Source organism: Vipera ursinii, assembly GCF_947247035.1.
Source record: "Vipera ursinii genome assembly, chromosome: W".
NCBI lineage: Eukaryota > Metazoa > Chordata > Lepidosauria > Squamata > Viperidae > Vipera > Vipera ursinii.
Window position 1 is genome coordinate 21,449,204 of NC_139522.1, and position 24,367 is coordinate 21,473,570.

Here is a 24,367-nt window from a genome sequence, read left to right on the forward strand (position 1 = left end):
GGAAGAGAATAAATTCCAGTGCTCACCTATTTCTAGGTGTAGGGGCTCCCTTAATTGTGTGACTAAAGTCTCTCTCATCAGGGAGCCATTGGCTTGCTCGAACCTCACAGGTTTGGAGAGAAGTTTTGCTCATATGCTGTTGTGACTCAGGGCCAGCCTGTGGTTTCGGCAGCCGGCTCAGATGTGTCGGATGACTCAGATGAAGGGGAGGAGGACCGTGTGGGAGACGAACCGGCTGATGATGGTTTGGAGGCTTTGCAGAGCCCTCAGCCGGGGACCTCTTCTCAGCTGCGTGAGCCCGAGAGTGCGGAGGAAGATGACCCACAGCTGGCCCTGTTCAAGGACGCCCGACGCAGGAGGCAGTCGAGCAGGAACAAACAAAGAAAGGCTGTGAGACTCCTCGGGAGGAGGCACAGGGAGACCACGCCCTGAGCTCTCTATAAAAGGAGTGTTTGGGGAGGGGCTGGTTGCTGAAAGCAACTTTTCCGCTTGAGAAGATAAGCTCTAGTGTTTTTGTTAACTGCGTAATAAATCTTGGCAGATGCCTTTTAGCCTTGGACGCTCTCCAGTCTCTTCTTTCTGAATAGGGGTTTGCCTTATTACAAGGCCAGAAGAGGGCTGGTTCAGAACATATGCCCAGTTTCATGGCAAATGGCAAGCTAATGATGCATCGGGAGCATCTAGAATCAACTAGCACCTTTAAATCTACCTGCGTACCCGACTTAGGGATTATGAGCTTGGCAGGTAGTTAGAAAGGTGGGACGTGTCGGCTCACCATCAGGTCATTCTCTCCGTCGTTGCTGTTGAAAGAGGGTAGAATGGGGGTGGATCCAGCCTGAGTTCCGGCGTCCTCCCATGTGGGGGATGTGACCTGGGCAACAGGTTCCTGCATCATCTGGTTGGATTTCTCTCCTGTTAGCCGCTGTGCAGGTTTCTTTCTCGCTGCTGGTCCTGGTCTATTCCAGGGCTTTTCAACCTTTTCACCCATTGCACCACTTTTAGGATATGGCAACATCCGAGTACCACCAGTCACCTAGCAAGGTGTCAAAAACTTGATGACCAAAAAAATAAAAGGAAAAAAGTGATGAAGTACAGGTAGTCCTCAACTTACAACAGTTCACTTAGTGACTGTTTGAAGTTACAATGGCACTGAAAAAAGTGTCCCCAAAGCCACAGCTGAGCATGACACCTGCCTGCCCACCCAGTGGTGCTCTTCCTCCTGTCTGAGGTTTTCATTTTTGTGAGCATTTCTGATGAGGATTGGCAGTGGGGGGGGGGTGTTTGGTTTTTATTCCCCCTCCCTCTGCTGGGTGGTTGCAGCAGGTTTTGGTCACTTCACATGATCCTGGGACACTGTGACCATCATAAATATGAATCAGTTGCCAAGCATCTGAATATAAATCAGAAGACCCTGGAGATGCTGCAACATTCCAGCTGATCAGCGCTTCTTCTGGGCTCAGCAGAAGTGCCAGGATCAGCGCTGAGCTCCAGCTGGAGCCAGGCGCTGATGCTGGCACTTCTGCTGAGCCCTGACAGCCCTGCAGCTCCAGTCATCTCTCGCTCAGGCTTGTGCGGTGCTGCCACCAGTTCAGCTCATTCCCCTCCTCCGCTACCACTTTTCTAGGATGGTCGCGTACCACCTGCCAGGTGCCAATGTACCACAGGTGGTTCCTGTACCACTGGTTGAAAAGCCCTCGTCTATTCTGCTGTTGGGGGTAGGGGACTGGGCAATTCGCTGCTCAATGTCCCTGCTGTCTGCACCAGAAACACTTAATTGCCTGGCCTGCAGGTGGCCTGCATCTTTCAGCCATCACAGTAGTTGGAGATTTTCATGGGGGTGATTGCCATTCGGGTTGTTCTGGCCTCGGCTCGGCTTCAGGTGGGAGAGGCTTCTTATAGCGAGCAAGATGAACACCTAATCTTACCGCTGCCTGGTACCATTCTTGCAGCTGGTCAGGTACATCTCGGTATATACAGGCCTGAGAAAGGTGGTTGTCCAACCCTTCCCTGAAAAGATTAATTATGGATTGCTCAGGCCATCTCTCTATCTGACCGGCTATCTTGCGGAACTGCCGCACGAACTCCAGGGCAGTCCAGCCAGCTTGTTTTATCTTGTGGATTTGTTCTTCTGCTTTGAGGGCAATGGATGGGTCCTCAAATCTTTCTCTCAGCCCTAGGAGAAAGAGGTGGGGGTCCTCCAATTCAGGGGCTTGCTCATTATATAAATTGTTTAACCATTAAGATCCTTCTCCCTCTAGGCTGGACGCAATAACATTGACCATAGTACCTGGGTCCGGGTAGAGACAGGCCCAGAGATTCAAATGAGAGCATACCTGGCTGAGGAAAAAAATCAGTTTCTCTGTGTTCCCATTGAAGGTTGCTCTGAAGAGTGGGGCCATCATTGGTTGCTGGGGCCCCCATTGGTCCTGCTGTATGCCCAGGGGTTGCACGTTCGGGCCCTGCTGCTGCCACCCTTGCTGTGGTTGTCTAAGGGGAGGCTGCTGGGTCTCCCTCATTTGCGGGCCCCTCAGTGGTTGCTGTACACTTGGGGGAGGTAACCAATCTCCTTGGTCATCCTCCCACCAGCTTCTGATCTCCAGGCTTCTACACCACCCCAAGCTGTTGCAAGGCCTCTATTAGCTGTGCAAGCTCAGAGGTTTTTGGCCTTTCACTTGTGGGGGTTCCCCAACCTCCCCTTGCTGCAGGCTTGGGTTCTCTGTCTCTGTGGGTCTGGAAGGCCTGGCAGGGGACTCCTGGGGCTGGCAGGCTGTCTGGTCTGCAGACGGTCTGGTAGCTCTCCACCATTCTGCTTTTGAAGTCTCTGGCAGGGCAGTCTCGAGGTGTCTGGAGTCTTCGCTGGAGTGGTTCCAGCCTGACAACCAGATAAGCTCTCCTAACTGCTTGGGTTCTCCCCAAAACTGGGAGACCTGCCCAAACTCATCTTCCCACAGCATGCTGTCTGTTACTTCCTCATCTGAGGTGTCAGCAGCTGCCAGGTCACTGTCTCCAAGCCGTTTCTCTTTTCCCATGATGAAGATTCTTCCCTGAATCTTTGCCAGCTTCTCTCAAGGCTAGAGACAGCGGCTGGGGCTCAGGACCCCCAGGTTGTTTGAAAGAAAATAGATTGTGGCATGATGTCATGGTTCCGACTAACGAGACAGATCAAAGAACATTCCATGATTCTTTATTCTAAAAAGTCTATAATAATGAGAACGAAGCATTGGCACTCATGGAAGAATGCCAGAATCTGAATTCTCCTCCCCTGAACAAATTGTATCATACACAATTCCTGCCCTTAATTACACATCATGATTCACATTCTCCAATTAGTTTAACATACCAAGTTTCACTTCCTTTCTGTAGCGCACCATCCCTTATCTTATCAAAACGACCGGGTTAACATTCCCCCCACTTCAGTGATTCAAAGTAAAACAGTTTAAAGCAAAAGGCTGCCTCTTATATACCCTTGACCGAAGATCGGTACACTCCTTCTATCTGGGATGGTCATCCTCTTCCACCGAGCGTGCAGCTTCAGGAGGGACACACATGGAGCAGTGAGGGAGGAAGGGGACACCCGCCTAGCCAGCCAGATCAGCCAAATCAACCCTGGCTATCAGTGGGGTGACATATCTTATATGAAGAATTATAACATCAGTCCAAGTCAATGGTAATTAGTACATAAGTCTGGCTGACTATTGATAAGAAATAATACTTTACATCTATTACCAATGAATTAGTAAATTATGTGATGGGGGGGGAATCATGCATGATCTAAAACATAACTGGGCAACTTTTTTCTCCTTGGCTGCATTATTATTATTATTATTAGTATTTTGTTTATTTGCTGCCCATTTTGTCAGGAGGCAACTCTGGGCGGCTTACAAACATTAAAAGCTTAACATATTTATTTTAAGGTGTAATTCAGGTTTGTTTGTTTATGCTCAACCACTGAAAAGCCCAAAATTGCCACTGAATTTCAGTTGTTGATCCCAGAGGTGAGAAAGCTGTAGACACCACAGAAAATCAGGCTGAAATTACATGCATTCAATGTGAAGCCCCCATGGTATTGACATTAGGTTCAGCTCTGCATTGTAAAGAAATCCAAACAGGCAAAGAGCAGATTTGGTCTAGTGTTGATAAAATGATGGAAACTTGAGTAGAAATGAGTAGATTTTCCCTGGATAATATTGTTCCCACATTGATGGTAGTGAAAGTTTTAATTCAACACATCTGGAAGATTACATGGTGGAAGACTGCTTTGTTTAAGCTGGCAGGTGCATTCCCTCTAGGCAGAAAGAAGTGTTAGTTTTTATTTATTCCACTGATCCTTTTAACTTGAATCTAGGATGTTCTGTAAACAAAGCACTGACTCTTTTGAAGATAAATATAGAACATAAGTTGTTGGAAGGTAAGGGACAAAAGTACACATAAGAAATCAAAAGTTTAGAAGCAGGGCAAAGTGTCCCAAGGATAAACTGAAAGGAATGGGAGAGAAGGATGCTCTGGAATAATGGTCTAGGAAGATTGGCAGGCATTAAAAGAATGGCTATTTTGTCTTTTGACCCCTTTAAAATTCTAATCTTAATCAAAAGCTATAAGAGATAGCTCAGCCATCCAGTCACTAACACAAGATGGCAAATATGTGGTCCTCCAGATGTTGAGCTGTAGTTCCAGAATTTCTCATTATTGGCCATGGTGATAGGAGATGCTGGCAGGTATAATTCAGTAACATTGCGAGGGAGTTGTATTCTCCATTTCTGCATTAGCACAAGAGCAAGAACCACAGGATTCCATAGTAAAGTTCAGGAAAAGAAAAAGAAAACAATTATCTGTCTAATGAAACAAGCTGTGGCATATGAATACTCAAACATTTAATTTGATTATGTGCCATATAATCTGCTGGTTTTAATTCTGTCTTCACCATGAAGTTCATCCCAAGTAAGCAAGCCAAGTAATATCCCTTTACAAAATACAGCCTCTTCCCTGCAGTTTTTGTAGTTCACTTTGAGCAACAGGGAGAGATAAAATTCCTTCCCAAGGTCAGAGAGGGTCAAAAAAAATTGTCCACTATTTCCCAAATCTTCTCCAAGCAACCAGATAGCTGGGAGAAGTTGCAAAACAAGTTTTATGGATGGGTGCAATCTTAAGAGCTGAACCTCATTCAGGATTTGGGAGAAATGGGCATGAAGGCTACTTGGAGGGAAAATCTAGTCCAAGAATCAAGTAGGCCTTTAATTAGGGGAGGGACAACAGGATGGCATAAAAGCTGAAAGCCTGAGCTGCTGTGGAGGAGGAGGGATAGAGTGAAGCAGAGAGAAAAGGCAGAATGTACAGTAGAAGGTTCAGGAAAGCTGCAGAGTTTCACCAGACTACAACTGGGTGTTCAAGGAATTCTATGAGAGAACAGGGGAAGGAAGCATCAACAGACAGACAGAATAAATTTACCCCAAATCCTAGCAGTGTGTTGGTGTTGGGTAGCTTGGATGATCCAAAGGTGGTGAAAAAAGAAGCCAGCCAATTTCTCCCTGGCTGGTCCTGGGGTAGCCTCTCCTCCATCCCAGGTCCAACCATTCCTGCATCCCTGGTACCCTACTGTTTTCCCCACCTCCATCCACGCTGGATCCCCATGGCAACCACTCACCATCTCCTCCCTTCACCTTTCCTCCTTCGCCAGCGCTACCGTGCTCTCCCCTTATCTCTTACCATGGCAGTTCAAAAGGGGAAAGGGGGAGATGAATCAGCCTTTGCCCCTCGATGAGTGGAGGGGAGAGGGGAAGGGGTTCGGCATGCAGGAGCTGCCGCAAAAGAATAGAAATGGAAGCATAGCGCATCCTCCTAGCAGCAGCTCAATTGGGGGAGGGAATATGAGGAAGGGAAAGGCAGTCTTCTCTTTCCTTTTCCTCTTCTCTTTCTCTCCTCTAAGTCTCCTTCCGCATCCCCATTCCTCACCCCTTCCTTTTTTTCCTCCTGTTCCCCGCCATATAAGGATATGCAAACTAGGCAACCTGCCCATCCACCAACCATTCCGCTCTGCCATAGATCTGAGGTGGGGGAAAACCCAGCAGAAACCCAATGGCACACAGATTTTAAAATTACCCAGTGATTGATGCTGGGCTGGGACCAGAAAAAAGCACCATGGGCCTCCCCTCTTCTCTTGCCCCACACCCTATAACCCCCCTCCCCAAGTATTCCTGGGACCCTTCTTATCCATTTAAATCTGCCTCTTCATTCCAAAATAACGCAGCTGTCCCGGCAATTCCCATTTTGATTCCCCACCCATCTTGCCCCCCACCCCCCCATCTCTTTAACTGATTGCCCCACTGCCTTGCCACTCTCCACAAGCTGATCAGCCCACCCCTCACCCATACGCTATCTCCACCAAGAGAAAAAGGAGACTCAGGGGTCACACATACACACGCATCCTATTCCTCCATTCTCTGGTCACCCGCCAAAAGAAATGGCAGTTCTAAGAAAATAACACAGTTCTGACTGTGGCAGTTGAAAATCTGATAGCATATACAGTAGCATGTGCTCTGGAACGTAGCAGTGAGCTGAATATTTATCCGGCCACCTGCTGCTCTGATCACTGCCTTCCAACAAGTCAAAAGCTGAGTACAAGCACCAGATCAAATCTGTAGTCTCAGTTCATTAATTAAGCCACAATAATGACCCCCTCCCCCACCCCATGGTAGCTGACTCTGCAAAATGTTATTCTTTATGAGTTAACATGAGAGTGATGGGGGTGACAGAATTGCTGCTTTAGACCAGACATGTCAAACTCGCGACATCACGTGATGTCGTGCGATGTATCGGAGCTTTTTTCCCATTGCCGGCAATGGGGTGGGCGTGGTTTCCTAGTGACGCATGTGGCCTGCAGGCCGGCAGTTTGACATCCCTGCTCTAGACCATTAAGTTTAATAAAGTAGTGGTTGAATCCATATTTGGAGAGGTAAATGTCATAAAATTAAATGTCATGAGAATAAAAGAAAAGACTGATTTTTAAAAAGAATCATTGCAGGGCTTGGATATTTAAAATGTAAGCAAAGAATGTGCATCTTCAAATGTAAATCAATAAAAATAAACATTTAAAATGTAGATTTCTATGAACTACTGCATTTTCCAAAATATGTATAGAGGTGCATTCTGATCTGACCACTACGGTCCCATTTTTATATTCAAGATTATTACAATATTTAATTCTACAACTTTTTGGCCATATACAGCTCTGATAGGAATAAGTAAATGGTCTTCAAAATGTAATATTGAAAGAGAAATTTAAAATTGAATTTGCTGCAGTGTAAAATTACTGAGTGGAGAAACAAGCCTGCCAAAGAAACTACAATGGATGGGAACCAGGAAAGGACAGCATAAAAGGAGGATGTAAGATAAACAAGTAGGTGAAACATTATCTGGGTCTCCAGAATTGGGAAAGGAAGAACACAAGCTGTAAAAAAAACAAAAAAAAAAACATTGCAAGAGGAGATGACTAGTCAGGGAAGATTAAATTGAAAAACAGGAAAGAACCTATTGTTTTAAGGAGCCATAAAATATCAGAGCTCAAAATAACTAATTGAATATGTCTAATATTATTAATGTACATGTGATGTATGATTTAGTATGTAGCAGAAAATAGGTAGGAGGCGGTCGGAAAGAGTCTAACCTCATAGTACCTCAGCCAACGGGGAATGAGGAGGGATATAGCAGCCAGGACAGGGTTGTATAAAGAAGAGAATATTTTGGGTTGGAACTTTGGAGGGAACCAAGCTTTGATAGCTTCTCTCCCCACTTATTGCAATAAATGAAACAAAAGGCCTTTGTTGTGTCTTGGCTAGTTACTGGTCAGGCGAGCTTGCCTTTGGTCATGAAGGAAAGTAGCTAGGAGCACATAACAGCTTCTTGACCATATCCTTAGATCACTCTATTCCCGTCTCCCTTGCACGTCAGACAACATATAAGAATATGAAAAGATGCTACTTTCATACCAGTTTAAGACATAAAGAAACAGGACACTTAATTTAGGATGCACAGAATCCATTTGTCATATTACAGTGCAGTTTGATGTTAGAGTGAAAGCAATCCAACCCCAGACTTTCAGAGCTGAGCTATTTCTACCACAAATTGTAAAAAGGAACCAAGTAAGACAGTTATTTTCATTCTAAAGTTGAACCTCTTTTTGGAGCCCTTGGAGCCCTACCTTGAGCAAAATCAGCAGTGTGGCTCCCCTATTTTGAGGTGGGAAACACCTCAGAAATCATGCCTCTGACACATACAGGTGAAACTCGAAAAATTAGAATATCGTGCAAAAGTTCATTTATTTCAGTAATGCAACTTAAAAGGGGAAACTAATATATGAGATAGACTCATTACAAGCAAAGCAAGACAGTTCAAGCTGTGATTTGTCATAATTGTGATGATTATGGCGTACAGCTCATGAAAACCCCAAATCCACAATCTCAGAAAATTAGAATATTACATGCAATCAATAAAACAAGGAGTGTACATAGAACAATATCGGACCTCTGAAAAGTATAAGCATGCATATGTACTCAGTACATGGTTTGGGCCCCTTTTGCAGCAATTACTGCCTCAATGCGGCGTGGCATGGAAGCTATCAGCCTGTGGCACTGCTGAGGTGTTATGAAGACCAGGATGCTTCAATAGCAGCCTTCAGCTCTTCTGCATTGTTCGGTCTCATGTCTCTCATCTTTCTCTTGGCAATGCCCCATAGATTCTCTATGGGGTTCAGGTCAGGCGAGTTTGCTTGCCAATCAAGTAATCCCACAGTCATTAAACCAGGTTTTGGTGCTTTTGGCAGTGTGGGCAGGTGCCAGGTCCTGCTGGAAAATGAAGTCAGCATCCCCATAAAGTTCGTCTGCGGAAGGAAGCATGAAGTGCTGCAAAATCTCCTGGTAGATGGCTGCGTTGACCCTGGATGTAATGAAGCACAGTGGACCAACACCAGCAGATGACATGGCTCCCCAAATCAACACAGACTGTGGAAACTTCACACTGGACTTCAAGCATCTTGCAGTTTGTGCCTCTCCATTCTTCCTCCACACTCTGGGTCCTAGGTTTCCAAATGAGATGCAAAAGTTGCTCTCATCAGAAAAGAGGACTTTGGACCACTGAGCAACAGACCAGGTCTGTTTTTCTTTAGCCCAGGTAAGACGCTTCTGATGTTGTTTGTTGTTCAGGAGTGGCTTGACAAGAGGAATACGACATTTGAAGCCCATGTCCAGGATCCGTCTGTGTGTGGTGGCTCTTGATGCACTGACTCCAGCCTCAGTCCACTCCTTGTGAAAGTCCCCAACACTTTTGAATGGCCTTTTCCTGACAATCCTCTCCAGGCTGCGGTCATCCCTGCTGCTTGTGCACCTTTTTCTTCCACACTTTTCCCTTCCACATAACTTTCTATTAATGTGCTTTGATACAGCACTTGGGGAACATCCAACTTCTTTTGCAATTACCTTTTGAGGCTTTCCCTCCTTATGGAGGGTGTCAATGATGGTTTTCTGTACAACTGTCAGGTCAGTAGTCTTCCCCATGATTGTGATTCCTACTGAACCAGACTGAGAGACCATTTAAAGGCTCAGGAACCCTTTGCGGGTGTTATGGCTTAATTAGCTGATTAGAGTGGGACACTTTGAGCCTAGAATATTGCACCTTTTCACAATATTCTAATTTTCTGAGATTGTGGATTTGGGGTTTTCATGAGCTGTAAGCCATAATCATCACAATTATGACAAATCACGGCTTGAACTATCTTGCTTTGCATGTAATGAGTCTATCTCATATATTAGTTTCCCCTTTTAAGTTGCATTACTGAAATAAATGAACTTTTGCACAATATTCTAATTTTTCGAGTTTCACCTGTATGTCAAGCAGGGCATCCATTGTCATTGCCCCATCTAATGCATCCATCCATCTCCATGTCTGGTGAAAGATATATTGCACACAGCATCTGAGCACATTTCTTCACCATCTCTTGCGTAAGGCAGTTGCCTCATGGAGAGATGGGTGGAAAACAAATTTCATAAATAAAAAATAAATACCTCACTCTGCTTAAGACTAGCCAGTCCTTGCAGTTGCTACACTGATCTTGACCTGGGTATGTAATAGGTGTTGTGATTCAGGGTCAGCCTGTGGGTTCGGCAGTTGGGTCGGATGATTCAGAGGAGGAGGAGGGGGGTGTTGGAGACCTTGCTGAGGATAGTATTGAGGCTCCACAGAGCCCTCAGCCAGGCCCCTCCCATCTGGTCACGACGCAGACCCAGCTGTGTGAGCCTGACAGCGTGGATGAAGATGACCCACAGCTGGCCCTGTTCAAGGACACCCAACGCAGGAGGCAGTCAATCAGGAGTAAACAGAGGAAGGCAATGGGGCACCTTGGAAGGAGGCAGAGAGAAGCCACACCCTGAACTGTTTAAAAGGGGAATGTGTGGGAGGGCTGGTTTGCTGAAGGCAACCGTTTGAATAGCTCCTGTTTCATGGTTCGTGTTTGCTCTCTTTGCTCTCTTTGCTCTGTTTTATGTTAATAAATTTGGCAGGCTTAGTTCCAGCCTCTTGCCGTTTTGTAAAAGGGGTTGTCCCTGCCTTTTCTGCAGGGCCGGTAGTAGGCTGGTACAGAACAATAGGATCCAGACCCTAGAAGGAACATCCATGTGATCCTTTGTAACAAATAAATAACTCCCAAATTTCGCAATAGAATTTGACATGAAGAGTTGGAGGGAAAAAATTTTTTTTTAAAAAAATGTAACATAGAGATGTACTGTAGAAATCTACAAAAATTACAGGTTTTAATTCTCAAGACTTGAATCAGGTGATGGACAGCAAATGGGAGTGGTTTGGAAAGAGAATAATTATCTGAAAAAAATTAATTATTTGAAGGTAAGGTGTTGCACTGTTGCCTACAATTTCCTATTTCCAATTCACATACTTTTTTAGTTAGCTATTATCAAAATACTTGGGAGTGGGAGAAAATAGAGAAATGAATATTTATATGAAACAAAGCATAATACGTTTAACATCTACCTTAATTTAGTTGCTGTATCATGTGCAATGTTTTTTAAAAATGCCAGGATTTCCCCTTCTCCTCCAGCATGAATTCTCTCAATTGGGAAATTTAAATGGTTTCTTTCTGGTAATGAATAAATGTGCTATCATTAAGTGGTACCTCAGAGAAAACCACTTCATTCTCTCTCATGCCTGGATCAAATTTCTCCTTTGTTAGTGTGTTGATCTAGAACAAGACTCTGTTTATCTAAACCAGGGGTGTCAAACTGCCGGCCCGCGGGCCAGATGCATCATCAGGAAACCGTGCCCACCCCATTGCCAGCAATGGAGAAAAAGCTCCAATACATCCCGCAACGTCACGTGACATCACGAGTTTGACATGTCTGGTCTAAACCATGCTGATTTTGTTGGAAGATAAATAAGAAAAACAGGTACTGTATATTAAAAAAACCTATTTACTCATACTGTACTTAAATAATAATGGTGACTGAATATAGTTGGACTAAGATTGGGGAAAGCCAAAAGCCTTGAGGAAAGTGGAGGGAGGCCTGCGGGGGCACGAGATTGCACCCTTGCAGGCCTCCTTCACCTTTCCTCAAGGCATTTGGCGTGGAGAATGGAGGCCTGCATGGGGCACAAGATCATGTCCCTGTAGGCTTCTGTTCTTTGCACAAAAAGATTTTGCAAAGAGTATGGAAGCCTTCAGGGGTTCAATCTCATGCCCCTGCAGGCCTCCCTCCCCTTTTCTCAAGGCTTGTGGCATGGAGTATGGAGGCCTGCAGGGGCGTGACATCGTGCCCCTGCAGGTCACCACTCTCTGTGCCAAAAGCCTTTTTCAAAGAGGACAGAAGAGTGTATAAGAAGACAGTTGCTTTGCTGCCACATGGCCCTGACTCTTCAGATCTTTGAAAGGTAAGTGAGTGATTGGTGACAGGATGGGGGAGAATAGGCAGGTGGAATTTTGCAGCATATTTGTGGTCAGTCGTAAGGGTAAACGACTGCTGTGGTTCTGCAACATTCAAAACTTTGGGACTGTGTCATAAGTACTTTTGGGGGGCGGTGTCATAACTTTGAACTGTCACTAAGTGAACTGTCATAACTTGAGGACTACCTGTATTTCTGAAGCATTTCATTCTGTGTTTCCACTGCAACATACATGATTTAAAGTCTATTTGTTTGCCACAGGATTTGATGAAGGAATTTTGGAAATTAAAATTCTAGATAGTGAGTAACATTTTTATGACTAACACACAGCCAGCACCATCCTCACAAAACTGCAGTTGCCAGATTTCTGTGGAAAAAGATAATACAGGCTTTTAGCAGTGAATGTCAACACAATTTATAGAGTGCTTGATTGGGCTAATGATCATTGATCCCACTGATCTCCATTTTCCTACCCGTGTTTCCCTGAAAATAAGACTGGGTCTTATATTTATTTTTGGTCCAAAAGACCCATTAGGGCTTATTTTCAGGGAATCTTATTTTTCTGGGAGGTGGTGAGCGTGCGGGGGCCGAAGGCATCCAGCAGCAGCTGCAACCCGCCAGTCCCTTGGCCGGCGCACTGAGGCTGCAAAGCCCGCGCAGCGCAGGTGAGTGGTAGCTGCTGCCACAAGGTGAAACAAGGCAGGTTGCGGGGGGTGGGGTGGGGGGCTGGAGATGCCCATGCACCCCACACCCGTGCTTGCCCATATCCGCAACAGCTTACAGGGCTTCCTAGGGCAGATGCTCGGGAGGCGGTGGCAGTGCTGGTGGAACATGCCCTTCAAGCGAGGAGAGCAATGCATACAGGTGGGGGCAGCTGAAGGACTGGGAAGTGCATGCCTCCCCTGCCCTGTACGGCTTCAGCAGGTGTCTGGCAGGTGGAGGGAGGCAGGTGCCCTTATCCGGTGGGCTGGTGCCGCTGCTACAAGGTTAGGTGAGGCAGGTGGTGGGGGGTGGGGGGGTGGAGCTTCCCCACACGCCCTGTACCCATGCACCACAGGGCCCCCACAGCCAGGCCACTCCCTGCTCGGCGACCTCCCCCCACCCATTCAATGACCCATCTACCCACCCGCCTCTTCCCTTTCACTCCCCTCCCAATCCAGACTGCCATGCTACGGAGAATGGATGGGGGAGACTCGGTCCCCTTATCCAGTCCCCCTCTGCCATTTTGGACCCAGGGGGGAGGGATGGCAAAAGGCCTCCTCCGCCATTGTGCAACAGCCACGTCTGCTGCTGGAGGGGCTTTCTTTGGTCCCTGCCATCTCTGCTTCATCCCTCCCCACCCCACAGATCACCTGTGTGGTGGCAGCTACAGGGTCCTCCTCCTCCACCTGCTGCTTGGGTTCTGCGGTGCCACCTCGCACTTCCTGCTCCCCGTTAACCGCCTGTATTGTATGGTTTCAATGGCAGCAGCTCTGAAGGCCAATGATAGGCTCTCTGCATCATCCCTGGGCTGGTGGTCAGTCCAGGGACGATGTAGAGAGCCTAACACTGGCCTCCAGAACTGCCGCCATTGAAACCATACAATACAAGCAGAGAATGGGGAGCAGACAGCATAAGGCAGTGACACAGAACCCAAGCAGCAGGCAGAGGAGCAGGTGGCTGCCCCTGGACAGGTGATCTGCAGGGTGGGGCAAAGCAGGGACCAAAGAAAGCCCCTCCAGTGGTGGACGTGGCTATTGTGCAGTGGTGATGGAGGCCTTTCGCTGTCACTCCCCCCTGGCTCCAAAACAGTGCAGGGGGACCAGGTAAAGCGGCCGAGCCTCCCCCGCCCATCCTCTGTAGCATTGTAGTCCGGCTTGGGAGGGAAGTAAAAGGGAAGAGGCGGGCAGGCAGCTGGGTCATTGAACGGGCTGGGGGAGGTTGCCGAGTGGGGAGTGGCCTGCTGCAGGGGCCCTGAGGTGCATGGGTTCAGGGCACATGTGGCAGCTCCACATCCCCCCGCCACCTGCCCACCTCACCTCATGGCAGCGGCACTAACATGCCACGTGGCCTTCTGCCTTGTTGTGGCAGCTGTCAAGCCCCATGGGCTCGACATCACGAGGGGGGCAGGGGAAACGCCGCGCAAACCGCCCGCCCGAACCTTCCTGCTGGAGCCACCCAGGAACAGCACATCCAGCAGTCAAACAGCTGCCAGCAACCACGGGCAGCTGTTCCGGGGCTTTCTGGTGTGTCTGCGTCGACGGAGCTGCTGAAGGGACCCATAGGCAGTCAGACCGGCAGCCGCAGCTCATCCTGAGATTACCCAGCTGCCTGCTCCTCGGCGGGGGCGTCAGGCGGCTCAGAGGGGGCGTCGGGCGGCTCAGAACGAAGACCGGATAGCGGGCCGTTGTGGGGAGCTGTTGGGGGGCTGTAACACTGACACGCTGGATGGTGGAGGGGAGCACGGAGGAGGGGTGGGGGAGCACGAAAGGGGGGTTAAGGGTATACACTCACCTGGAGTCTGTGTGGGAGCTCAGGCACAAAGGGCGGGGTGACGTGCGGAGAGCTGGGAAGGGGGCAGGTTTTGAGCAGACTCAGCTGGATGCTGGTTTGCATGGGGAGGGGTGGGGCTAATCACACCCAATGTATAAAAGACGCGTTGGGACGGCTAGCTCCCAACGCTGACTTTGTATCTGCTAGGCTTTTCTGAAGTAAAGAAAACCTCGTCGTCACCCGTACCACGTTGTCGTTGTTCTTTCAGCGTGGACGGCTGTGACAGTAAGTCAGCGTTGCTTACAGCATTTCCTCATTGCTGTGTTCTGCTCTGGACTTCAAGGCAACTGACATGGCCGAGGGAACCCAGGGGGCTGTGCCTACTGTGGAGGGAGAGAAGCCGGCTGGGGCTACAGCGCCTCTGGACATGGGGGAGTTGGCAGAGGCCCCACCGGTAGTTCGGCCCAAGGTCCGGGACCCTTGCCCAGCGGCTGAAGGCATTGGGACCCAGGGGCTGACTGCTCAAGCAAAGACTGGGGAATGGTGGCTCAGTTCTGTACTGGGACAACTGGAGACTGGGCAGGAGCGACCACCCAGGCAGAGGGGGCCATTGTTGGAGTGGAGGGAGCGTTGCGTTACCGACGAAGAAGGGGAGGAGTGGAGCTACTCCATGGCTCCAGGGAGTTATACTATGGACGTCCTGAGGGACAGGTTCGGGGAGCCTCGGCCATGGACCCCCATCGAACCCGAACCGGATGCTGGCCGTTGGTCTCAGGACAGGGCTGGCCCTGTGCAGCAGAGCCAGGCCTGTTTCCGCCTGGCTAGCCCCCATTTTCAGGCTCCGCAGGGTTCCGGCACCCCGCAGGGGAATGCACCTTTGTTGCCGGGCCCCGCGGCCGCACCAGGTCAAGGGCCCGTACGGGCGGGTGCTACGGGGGGGCGGTGGTGCTGCGCTACGCCCGGGGCCACCGGCAGGAGTGCTGGGTTGGCCAAAACCAGGGCCCATAGCGCAAGGACTGGGTGCTCCGGCAGGGCTCTGGGGAGCACCAGCAGCGTGGGGCCCGCCACCATTGCCCATGACTTTCGATGGCCACCCCGACCGCCTGGCCCTCTTCCTTGGTCACGTGATCCATCATCTGGATAAGTACGGCCCCGTGTATGCCTCTCAGTGGGCAATGGTGATGGCGGTCACAACAGTGCTGCAGGGGGAGGCTGTGGCGTGGGTCGCTAACCTGTACAGCGACCGTGCTAGAGAGCTGGAGGATGTCGGGTTGTTCCTCGAGGCATTGCGAGCCCGCTTTGAAGACGTTACCCGGGTACAGCAGGCTGAAGCTGAGATAGTTGGGCTCCGACAAAACGGCCGGCCAGCAACGGAGTTTGTTCGGGAGTTCAGGGAGGTGGCAGGCAAACTTAGCTCGTGGCTGGAGCGGATGTTGATCCGTCATTTCTGGGCTGGGCTGGACGACCACCTCCAGAGGGCCTGTATCGTCCGCGGCATCCCTCCCAGACTCCAGGAATGGTTCCGGGTCGTGGTTGAGCTGGACGTCGGCCTACAGGGCTGCCAGCGGTGTGCAAAACCTCCAGCAGACCCTCGACAGGCTCCGCAGAAGCCGCAAGGGGAGGGGCAAAAACCGGCATTGCCGATGCAGAAACCCACAGGACCACCGCCCCGGGCCGCTTTCCGCTGTTTCCGGTGTGACCATCCGGGGCACCGTGTAGCTGACTGTCCAATGCCGGCGCCCCGGGCGGTGGCAGGAGCAACCCCAGCACGGGGTGTAACTTCCCCACGGTTTGTGGAGCGATCCCGAGCCAACTGTCAAGCCTTGGACACGACGCCCAGGAGAAACAACCAAGCGGAGACTGAGAGGCCAACGGATGTGGACCTAGAGGTTTACGGGGACGGTGATGGACAGGAGGAAGACCCAATGGTAAGTGCACCGATGACAACAGCGAGCAACCAGAGGGTGGGATGGAGTGGGCGGGCTCTTAACTAGGGCTTATTTTGAGAGTAGAGCTTATATTAGGTGCACGCTAAAAATCATGCTAGGGCTTATTTTCTGGGTGGGTCTTATTTTCAGGGAAACACGGTATTATAAAGCATGCATTTGCTAATTTATGAATACAGATGGAAAATATAGCATTAAATGGCTCCTGTCTATCATATGTATCATACATACACTGTACATACAAAGATTAAATCTTGATAGGCACTGAGCAAGGTGTCTCCAATTCTTAACTTTGAACTGATATTATTTATATGGACACACTGACATACACTGTCTCAAAGAAAATTATATTAAGTACAATAATATAAGGACTACAGGAGGTCCCTGACTTACCACCACAATTGGGGCCAGTATTTCATTGCTAAGCAAGGCAGTTGTCATGTCTGATTTTACAAATATTTTTCCACAGATTTTAAGCAAATCTTTGCAGTTGTTAAGTGAAGTACGCAGTCATTAAGCAAATCCAGCCTCTCCTATTGACTTTGCTTGTCAGAAGCCTGTTCAGAAGGTTGCAAATGGCAATCACATGACCTCGGGATGCAACAACTAGCATAAATACATGCTGGTTGCCAAGCACCCAAATTTTGATCATGTGACTGTGGAGATGCTACAACGGTTGTAAGTGTGAGGACTGGTTGTAAATCATTTTTACAATGCCATTGTTTACAGTTGATAGAAGTAAATGAAAGGTCTTCAAAAATTTAATATTGAGGTAGTTCTCTGCTGATGTCAGCTGAAGACAGACTTGGGGAATTGTCTCTCTTTTCCCCCGGGTCCAAATTCTACCAGCTGGTGGGTCTGAATGGACTGAATGCCACCCTGCAGAGGTGGCCTCCAATGGGCAAATGTCTGAGGATTGTGGCTAGGCGGCAGCCAGACCGCTGGTCCCAACACAGCCCCTGGAACCAGCAGGAAGAAAGGTGGACTGCATCTTGTGTTCCGCCATTAGCAGCTGTTTGGCAGAGACAAAAGAACGGCAATTGAAAGAGCAATCAGCTGAGCTGGGTGAGAAAATTCCTTTTACTCTCCCTACAAGCCAAGATCCTTAGTGGAAAGCACTTTTCCAGCCCTTGAAAGCAAAGCCCTTAGTATCAGGGAGGGGGGTGGAATTTTTCCCTTTCATCCCCCCCACTCCCAAATTAAAAGCGGCGGTTTAAGCCTCTGGCTAAGTGAAAACTTCACCTTATTACAAGGCTGCCTGTGGTATAAAAGTTTGGGAAGCTTTTGTTTTTATAGAACTGGGCATTTTGCTGAAAGCCATTATAACTTCTATTTTTCCTTTCTTTTTTCCTTTCTTTTTACTTCTATTTTTACTTTTATTTTTCAAACCTTTTAAAATCGAAAGTTATATATATATACAGCGTGTGGTCCTCAATGGAACTGCATCTACATGGAAGGAAGTGTGTAGTGGGGTGCCCCAGGGCTCTGTTCTGGGCCCAGTGCTCTTCAATATCTTCATTAACGATTTGGATGAGGGGATAGATGGGGAATTCATCAAATTTGCAGACAACACCAAGTTGGCAGGAATAGCCAATACTCCAGAAGATAGGGTTAAGATACAGAAGGATCTGGACAAACTCGAACACTGGGCACTATCTAACAAAATGAAATTCAATGGTGAAAAAAGTAAGGTTCTACATTTAGGCAGGAAAAATCAAATGCACAGGTATAGTATAGGTGGTACCTTGCTCAATAGTAGTAACTGTGAGAGGGATCTCGGAGTCCTAGTAGACAATCACTTCAATATGAGCCAGCAGTGTGCTGCAGCTGCCAAAAAAGCCAACACAGTGCTAGGCTGCATTAACAGAGGGATAGAATCAAGATCAAGTGAAGTACTAATACCACTTTACAATGCTTTGGTAAAGCCACACCTGGAATACTGCATCCAGTTTTGGTCACCACGATGTAAAAAAGATGTCACGACTCTAGAAAGGGTACAGAGAAGAGCAACAAAGATGATTAGGGGGCTGGAGGCTAAAACATATAGGGAACGGTTGCTGGAATTGGGTATGTGTAGTTTAACGGAGAGAAGAGTGAGGGGTGACATGATAGCAGTGTTCCAATATCTAAGGTGCTGCCACAAAGAAGAGGGAGTCAAGCTATTCTCCAAAGCACCTGAAAGCAGGACAAGAAGCAACGGATGGAAACTAGTCAAGGAGAGAAGCAACCTAGAACTAAGGAGAAACTTCCTGCCAGTTAGAACAATTAACCAGTGGAACAACCTGCCTCCAGAAGTGGTGAATGCTCCAACACTGGAAGTTTTTAAGAAGAGACTGGACAGCCATTTGCCTGAAATGGTATAAGGTTTCCTGCCTGAGCAGGGGGTTGGACTAGATGACCTCCAAGGTGCCTTCCAACTTATTATTATTATTATTATTATTATTATTATTATTATTATTATTATTATTATTATTATTATTATTTTCTCTCCCGGTAAAAAGGGTGGGAATGGATAGTTAATGCCATCTACTGGCAAAACTTGAAAACTACATCCACCCCCCCACCCCCCCAACCCCCCACCCCCCCACCCCCGAGCGGAGTTATCTATGCCTGGAACTTGGCTGTTTGCCCAGACATTCGTTTGAAGATCCTTGGAGACTTTGTTTCAGAGAAAAAAAAGACTCCCTGTGGTTTTTCGCCCTGCCTGGTGGCGAGAGAAAAACTCAGAGAAACTACAATATACATTTTACTCAAATAGACACAAATCATGGTCAAGCATTGACATGATATGGATTTTGTTGGACTTGAAACTGATGATTCAAGAGGCAGAAATTGAAACCAATGACTGGGCAGACCACAATCCAATAAAAATGATCTGGAAAGGAATTAAGAAGAAACCTAGATGGTCTCCCCCTTCATGGATTACTGACTTGTCGTGGCAAAGGGGCTTGCATAATTCAATGAAGCTATGAGCTATGCCGTGCAGGGCCACCCAAGACGGACAGGTCATAGTAGAGAGTTCTGACAAAACGTGATCCACTGGAGAAGGAAATGGCAACCCACTCCAGTATCTTTGCCATGAAAACCCCATGGACAGTACCAAAAGGCAAAACGATATGATGCTGGAAGATGAGCCCCTCAGGTCAGAAGGCATCCAATATGCTACTGGGGAAGAGCAGAGGGCTAGTACTAGTAGCGCCAGAAAGAATGAAGCGACTGGGCCAAAGCCGAAAGGACGCTCAGCTGTGGATGTGTCTGGTGGTGAAAGGAAAGTCCGATGCTGTAAAGATTTTTCTCCATAGGAACCTGGAATGTAAGATCCATGAATCAAGGAAAGCTGGACATGGTCAAACAAGAGATGACAAGGCTGAACATCGACATCTTAGGAATCAGTGAACTAAAATGGGCAGGAATGGGTGAATTTAATTCAGATGACCATCAGGTATACTACTGTGGGCAAGAATCCGTCAGAAGAAATGGAGTAGCCTTCATAGTCAATAAAAGAGTAGGAAAAGCAGACTTCCTGTTCATGTTTACAGCGAAGCAGCTGGAGGATTCGGAATGCTGAGCCCTTCGGCTGAATTTCTTTCTGTTTGGGGACCCTAAATGGGCCAGAAAGCCACCCCAGAGAGGTGGCATGAAGGAAGGAAGTCCCAGGGACCTAGGAGAGATTGCAGTCTCCCCGAACAGTCCAGGAGAAGCCTTCCAGAAACCAACAGAAGAAAAGGCTAGCTAACATTATTGTCTAGCCCTAGCTGCAAACAATGGAAGTCACAAGCTCTACTTTAAGCTGATTGTAAACAGTACTTTTTTTATTGAAAAGTTTTACAATACATTTTTAAATACAAAAAGCTCCCTCCTCCCCCTCCCCTCTCCCCAACCCTCCCCTCCCCTCCCCTCCCCCCTCCCCGACTTCCCAGAGCTGAATACAGGGTATAATAATACAAACATAAACTAAAATATGCTAACAACAAAAATAACATATTAAGTTCTATCGGACTTTAACTCTCCATAGTCATAATATTAATAAAGTAACAAATGACTAATCATACATCATAAAAATCCACTACTTATTCAAATGCTAAATGAAACTTTTTAGTCCCATATTTATTCTGAATATATTCACTCCATCTTCTCCATTCCACAATATATCTCTGTTGCGATTGCTCTTTCAAATATGCTGAAATCTTTGCCATTTCCACCAAATTGGAAACTTTCAAAGTCCACTCTTCTATAGTCAGCAATTCCTCCTTCTTCCAGTATTGCGCAACTAAAAGTCTTGCCGCCGTAATTAGATTCAACATCAACTTAGTGTCTATTACAGTAGTATCTGTAATAATACCCAATAAAAGCAATTGCGGGGAAAACTTTATCCTTTTCTTAACTATCTTTTGCATATTCCACCAAATTTTAATCCAAAAAGCTTTAACCTTTTTACAAGTCCACCATATATGAAAATATGTTGCATCCTCACAAACACACCTCCAACATTTGGGCTGGCAGTTCGGATACATACTTGCTAATTTTTTAGGGTCTAAGTGCCACCTATAAAGCATTTTATAAAAATTCTCTCTTAAGTTTTGGGCCTGTGTAAATTTTACGTTTCTAACCCAGATCTTTTCCCAAGTGTCCATTGTTATAACTTCTTGAAAATTCTGGGCCCACTTTATCATACAATCTTTAACAAGTTCCGTTTCTGAGTCAATTTCTATCAATGCATTATATATCCTTTTAATATGTGCTTGACCTTGATCTCTAATTTGTTTTACCAAATTTTCATCAGTCATCGAAAAGCCAGCTTTATGGTCCTCTTTCCATCTTGCCTGTAATTGCCCATACTGAAACCAAGTTTGTACAATCTTTTCTTCTTTTAAAATATTATATGGCTTTAATTGCCATACATTCCTTTCCAGACTTAAAATTTCCTTATATGTAGTCTCATCCTGTTTGAATCCCACATTTATATTTTCTATTGCATGTTTAGGTATTGCCCAAATTGGTATCTTATAATTTAACTTATGTCTATACTTTTTCCAAACTCGCAACAAAGCATACCTTAAAATATGTATCTTAAACACTTTATCCACCTTCTTATCATACAATAAATATGCATGCCAACCAAATAGCAAATCATGACCCTCAAGATTTAATAATCTCCCTTGTGTTAAATTAAACCAGTCACTTATCGATGACAAAGCAGCAGCCTCATAATATAATTTAAAATTAGGCATTTTAAGACCGCCTCTTTCACGCGTATCTTGCATTATCTTAAATTTAACTCGTGGCTTTTTCCCTGCCCAAACAAATTTATTAATTCCTTTTTGCCATTCCTCCAGATTTAAATCCTTTTTAAGTATAGGTATCATTTGAAACAAAAACAAAAATTTTGGCAAAACATTCATCTTCACTGCTGCAATTCTTCCCAATAAAGACAATTGTATTTTTTTCCAACTATCTAATTCTTTTTGTATTTTTCCCCATAACATTTCATAATTATTTTTATATAATTTCACATTTGAGGCTGACAGATATATCCCCAAATATTTAATCTTTTTAACTATTTCAAATCCCGTTAGCTCTTCTAAAGCAGCCTTTTTTATTGAAAAGTTTTAACATACAATTTTTCCCTTAAAAATCCCCCCTCCCCCTCCCTTCTCCCTCCCCCCTTCCTCTCCCCCCTCCCCCCCTCCCCCCCGACTTCCCAGAGCTAAATACAAGGTATATATATAAAAAAACAATCATAAACAACCATATACTAACAACCATAAACTCTAAAATCTATCACTCTCTAGCTTATATAGGATAAAACAAACCTTAGTAATATTAAATATATATAAAAAAAACTAAGATAGAAAAAGAAAAAAAGAAAGAAGACTTATTCAAATACTACATGAAACTTCTTAACCCTATACTTATTCTGGATAAACTCAATCCATTTCAAATAGGCCGAAATCTTCGCCATTTCAACCAGGTCGGAAACCTCTAAAGTCCACTCTTCTATAGTCGGCAGTTCCTCTTTCTTCCAGTACTGACCTATCAAAAGTCTTGCTGCCGTAATTAAATTCAACATCAACTTAGTGTCCACAACTGTAGCATCTGTAATTATTCCCAACAAAAAAAAAAAAGTTGCGGACAAAACTTTAACCTCCGTTTAAAAATCTTCTGTATGTTCCACCAGACTTTTATCCAAAAAGCCTTAACCTTTTTACAAGTCCACCATATATGAAAATATATTGCGTCTTCATCACCGCACCTCCAACATTTAGGCTAATAATTCAGATACATACTTAGCTTTTTAAGATCTAAATGCCATCTATAAAACATTTTGTAAAAATTCTCTCTTAGATTTCAAGCTTGTGTAAATTTTACATTCCTCACCCAAATCTTTTCCCACCTCCCACTGCTTGGCTGTAAGTACGTTGTGAAAGTTCCATAGACTTCTGCTGATCTTGTTCTTTTATCTTTTTTGATCGTTTTAAAGCAGCACGCGTCACCCTCTGTTCTCTGGGATCATCCAAAGAAGTTGTAACTTGATCTCCTCCAGCACCATTCTCCTCTGTCTGTCCATCTTCAGCCTCTTGATGTTCTCCTTCTCCAGATCCCTTTGCAGCTTCCAGAAGTGTTAATGGGGTTGCTTTTAAAACATTATTGTAAAAATCACGCGCTTGCATCACAGTAACCAGACGGTACCTTTTACCTTCATGCATCACCATCAACCCAGCTGGGATCTCCCATCTGAACCTTATATCTCGTTGCTTGAGCTCTTGCACAAGAAATGTAAAATCCTTCCTTCTCCTTAAAATCTTTGGAGGAATTTCTTTTAGAACCAGAACTTCTTGATCAGCAATCACAACTTTAGTATCATAGGCAGCTTGTATAACTTCATCTCTAATTTCCCTTTTTGCAAAACAAACCACCACATCTCTAGGCAACTTTCTCTGTCTAGCAATCCATGAGTTCACACGAAACACTTTATCCATGCCTCCTTTTATTTCAGATGCTGGCTGATTCAATACCACTTCGAGAGCCTCAGAAACCAGCTGCTTTAGATCTTCCTTAATATTCTCCTTTAAACCTCTGATTCTAATGGCAAACTGCATCTGGAAATATTGAGCAAGACTCAATTCTCTATCCATTTTGTCTCTTAAATCTTCATTCTCCAATACTTTTGCTTCTAATATGGCATTCTTTTGAGTCAAATCTTCCACTTTATCCTCCAAATCTTCCACACATTCAGCCACTTTATACACTGAAGACAAAATGTCTACCTTCATCACACTGAACTTCTGTTCCATCCTCTCCTCCATTCTCTCCTCCAACTTCTCCAATTTCTCCTCCATCTGTGTAAATTTATCACCCATTGATTCCAAAATTACCTGGGTATGTTTTTCAAGAGCATCTTGTAAATCCTTCGATGTCAATACATCAGGAGGATGCAATGCCTGCAATGATGATTGTTGCACCGGAGAAGTTCCAGCACTCCGAAGAGTTTTAGGGGGAGGTTTAGCCACCATCTTTTACTTTCAATTGTGACGCACTTTCACTTTAAGTTTAAAAAGTCCATCAAGCTCGAGAGTAAAATAAAATAATCCTCATCACCTTTTCCTCTTGTACCGCTCTGCCTGCTCTTTTTATTCCATAGTCCTTCCTTCAGGCAGGGGTGGTCGCAGACGCCTGGCTCTGCTCCAAGAAATCAGGAGCAGAGGCGCTGGCCAGCTGGGAGCGACCCAGGCTACGGGGGAGTTCGATCCTTCAGCCGCCCAAGCTACAAGCTCAGGCGGCCCCGGAGAACTCGACCCCTACCTGGGGCCTCACCCCCTCCTCTTCTCCCGAGGAGGGGGCTTCAAATTCGCCCGAACAGCTGATCGGCGCTGTTTCGGGCGAAAATCACTCAGCTGAGCCGCGGGCAGCCCGGGAAGGCTGTCTCCGGTGCCGCGCAGCCACCGGAAGTCTTCTAAAGCAGCCTTTTGTGGTACAGTCATATTCTTAGACAATATTTTAGTTTTTTGTGT

The 24,367-nt window shown here is 46.3% G+C and overlaps 1 long non-coding RNA gene across 1 annotated transcript in view; it reads left to right on the top strand.

Moving 5' to 3' along the window:
• LOC310648312 overlaps positions 1 to 22,227 on the top strand; it is a 255,610-nt gene extending 233,383 nt beyond the window's left edge. The window contains exon 2 of the long non-coding RNA XR_014494061.1: positions 22,074 to 22,227. This is a non-coding gene — a long non-coding RNA (uncharacterized lncRNA). The remainder of the gene's footprint in view (positions 1 to 22,073) is intronic.
• Positions 22,228 to 24,367: the final 2,140 nt, after the last annotated feature.